This window comes from Pteropus vampyrus, unplaced genomic scaffold (assembly GCF_000151845.1).
Source record: "Pteropus vampyrus isolate Shadow unplaced genomic scaffold, Pvam_2.0 Scaffold31, whole genome shotgun sequence".
Lineage (NCBI taxonomy): Eukaryota > Metazoa > Chordata > Mammalia > Chiroptera > Pteropodidae > Pteropus > Pteropus vampyrus.
Window position 1 is genome coordinate 10,904,186 of NW_011888812.1, and position 3,607 is coordinate 10,907,792.

The 3,607-nt window shown below is 39.8% G+C and overlaps 1 non-coding gene across 1 annotated transcript; it reads right to left on the reverse strand.

Moving 5' to 3' along the window:
• Positions 1-2,738: 2,738 nt before the first annotated feature.
• On the reverse strand, positions 2,739-2,857 carry LOC111737848. Its single transcript, XR_002779589.1, has one exon. It is a non-coding gene; the product is annotated as a 5S ribosomal RNA (ribosomal RNA).
• Positions 2,858-3,607: the final 750 nt, after the last annotated feature.

The window sequence follows — 3,607 nt, forward strand, 5'->3', positions numbered from 1 at the left end:
AGCTTGTCATAGGTGAAATGTTCTAGAGCTGGATAGTGGTGATGGTTGCACAGCATTGTGAATGCACTAAATGCCATTGAATTGCACACTTTCAAATAGCTAAAAAAGTGAATTTTATGTTATGTGATTTTTACCACAGTATTTAAAACACGATGTCCATTTGTCGCTCTTTTAACAGCCATTAATGATCATTGCCTAGATCTATTATTTCATCAGGAGTTAGGGGTTATAGAACGGTGGGATGCTAGATCTATAATTCCTTCTTCATTTATTAGCTGGAATACTTCTATCCAAAGAAAATTTCCTGTATCAACCACTTTCGTTTTCTTGAGGTACAATTTGTACCCCCTCATCCCCAATGTCTGTATGTGCCAGTCTATCAGCCCAGAATACTTTACTTTCTCCTCTTTGCCTGAGTGATTCTTAATTCAGACAGATCCTTCATGATCTAGCTGCAGGGTTACCACTATCTCGATCATAGCACTTATTGTCCTTTATTGTAGTTTTTTGTTTTCCTCTGTCTCTTTTCCTGACTTTTAGCTCATTAAGGGCAAGTTCTGTCTCCTGTTCTTCGATTCTGCCCCAATAGAAGAGTGGGTGTTCAATCAGCATTGGTGAAATGAAAGTGAGCTGCTTTATTGCAAGCAATGGCCAAAAGTTAAGAACTAGTTATCTACTTTATATTAGTGTGTTGTCTTTATATTGCTGTGTAACTAATTACCACAGATCTAGAAGCTTAAAACAACACATTTATTACCCCCATAGTCCTATGTATCAGGATTCTGGCATAGTTTAGCTGGGTCCTCTGCTCGGGATCTCATCAGGCTGTCATCAAGGTGGCAGCTGGGCTGCATCCTAATCTGCGGGCTCCACTAGGGAAGAATTAATTTCCAAACTCACTCAGGTTGTTGGCAGAATTCATTTTCTTATGTTGGTATGACTGAGGTCTCTGTTTTCTCGCTGTAGCTAATAGAGGCCACTCGCAAGTCCTTGCCACGTGGCCCTATGACAACATGGCAGCTTACTTCTTCCAAGCCAGCAATGGAGAATGGCTCTGTAACATGCTAGTAGGATGGAACCTTATGCATATTTTTGTAACTCCTACCATGCTAGCCACATTCTACTGGTTGCGAGCAAGTTGAAGGTCCCATCCGCACCCACACAGGGAATGAACCCAGGGTCCGCCCTAAGGCCTGTCTTCCATAATTAGTTATGGCTTACTGAGAATCTACTATGTGCCAGAAACTATGTGAGGCACTTTTCATTATTTCATTAAATCCTCAAACTACCCTGAGATACATACTGTTTTTACAGTCTTTAAGTATAAAATTTATACTGTTTTTATGATATTTATTTTATAGTATAAAGAGTCATTTTACAGATTTGGAAATTAAAGCTCAGAGAAATTACTGTTTAACTTGTTCAAAGTCCCACAACCAGTAAATGACAAATCTGGGATTCAAACCCAAGTTTGACCTTACAATCAATCACATTCTGCCCTTTGAACCTCACTTTTTAAATAGTTCGTCTCAGAAAACTCTTTAAAAATTGTCCCCTTCTTCCTCTTCCTCCAAGATAACAACAGAAATAGGAAATACACGTCCTTTGCTTCTTGGATTCATATTTTCGAGCATAGTCAGAATGAATGCTTCCTGCTAAGAGGGAATGTTCACATCAGAGCTGGCCCTTCTAGGAAATGCTATGTTGCAGAATTAGGGCGGGCTGCCAAAGCAGGGAGTGAGACCTGGCCTGGATTTTCTCCATGCCATTAGAAAATAACCATAATCATACCTCATAGCTCTATAGTGAGTTATCACGTCCTCTCTCATCCATTCTCAGTATCCTTGAGAGTCAACCAGAGTAGGGGTTTTACATATACAGTGTATAGATCATTCTGGATATATAATTTTGTATTTTGGTTTTAAAACTTCGCATGAACATTTTCCCATATTCTTATGTCTTCTCCCCAGACATAATTTTAAGTGACTGCTTAATATTCAACTGAATGGATATATCCAAGATTACCGAAGCTTTGTTTTTCCCTAATTTGGGCCATTTAGGTTTCTTCTTATTTTTCACGATTACGAAAAGTATTGTGATGAACATTTTTGATGGTCAGAATTTTTCCCACACTTGTATATGCACATATACTAAGGACAGAGTCCCAGAAAACAGCTGGCAGATGAAAATCTCATTATAATCCCCATTTTTCAGATGAAGAAACACATTTAAAGTGAAACTGACTCAAGTTCACATGGCTCATGAATGCATAACTGAGACTTGGATCTAAGTCTTCTGTTTCCTCGTTGACGTTCTTCCTTTAGTTACTCAGAGTGTGCTCCCTGGACCAGCAGCCTTGGTAAACCCTGAAAGAGTATTAGAAATGCATAATCTCAGGCCCCACGTAAAACCTTGTAAATCACAATCTGCTTTCATCGTGATTCTAAGATGACTTTATGCACATTCATTTTTATTTTCATTTTTTTTAGACAATGCACATTTGCTTCTGAGAAGCGCTGCTTTGAAATGAGGCAAAACACCGCTCGCTGACTTTGGTGTTACCATTTCTCTCCAGCTTTGAGATGCCTTCCTTTCTTTCTTTCTCTTTCTTTCTCTCTCTTTCTTTTCTTCCTTCCTTCCTTCCTTCCTTTTTTTTTTTTTTGGCAAAGCAACCCTTCATTGACCTCACAGATTGCAAGGACCTTGTCAGCTTACAATCCCTTATTTTTTATTTTTTAAGCCTACAGCACCTGGTCTTCCTAGGTGGTCTCCCATCCAAGTACTAACCAGGTCCAACCCTGCTTAGCTTCCGAGATCAGACGGGATTGGGCTTGTTCAGGGTGGCATGGCCGTAGACTGAGATGCCTCTTTTACATTTCCTTGTTTAAGGGCTGCCTGCAGTGTGTCTACCTCATGAAGGGATTTGTTAATTTCATTGTAAAACATCAGAATCTTTAACTTGCCTCCATATTATTCCTGCATATGGCCAAATCCTCTTGCTCAGAATTGTATAAATAGCATTTAAAAATAATTTTCAGTAAGAAATTGTTATGGCGAGGAGGAAAGAGCATCACACCGGGAGTTCTGGTCCAGGTTCCACCATTAACAAGCTGGGTGACCTTGGAGAGCTGTTGAATCATTCTTCATTGAATTAGAGACAGTGATGAGAGCACGCTTTGTACATCATAAAGCACTGGACGCATCCGTGGGAGGGCTATATTTAGAGATCATCTTCCTTGTGAGAGAAAAGAAGGCATTTAGACCAGCTGATCCTCGGGGCAAACATTCAGAAGACTGAATCCTTCTGAGGAAGCCTCTTTTGGGTTGGATTCCACCTGTGCTCTCCAGGAATATAATGACAGAGTGATATGAGTCAAAGCAGGAAGGGTAAGAGTGAGAGCTTGGAGTTACTGATCTTCAAAGTCCCTTTTAGATCTAAAAATTTATGATTGTCTACCATTCCAACATGAAAAAAGAATCATAGAATTCTAGCCTCAGCTGGTCATTTGGTGGATCTAGAAGCTTAAAACAACACATTTATTACCCCCATAGTCCTATGTATCAGGATTCTGGCATAGTTTAGCTGGGTCCTCTGCTCGGGATCTCA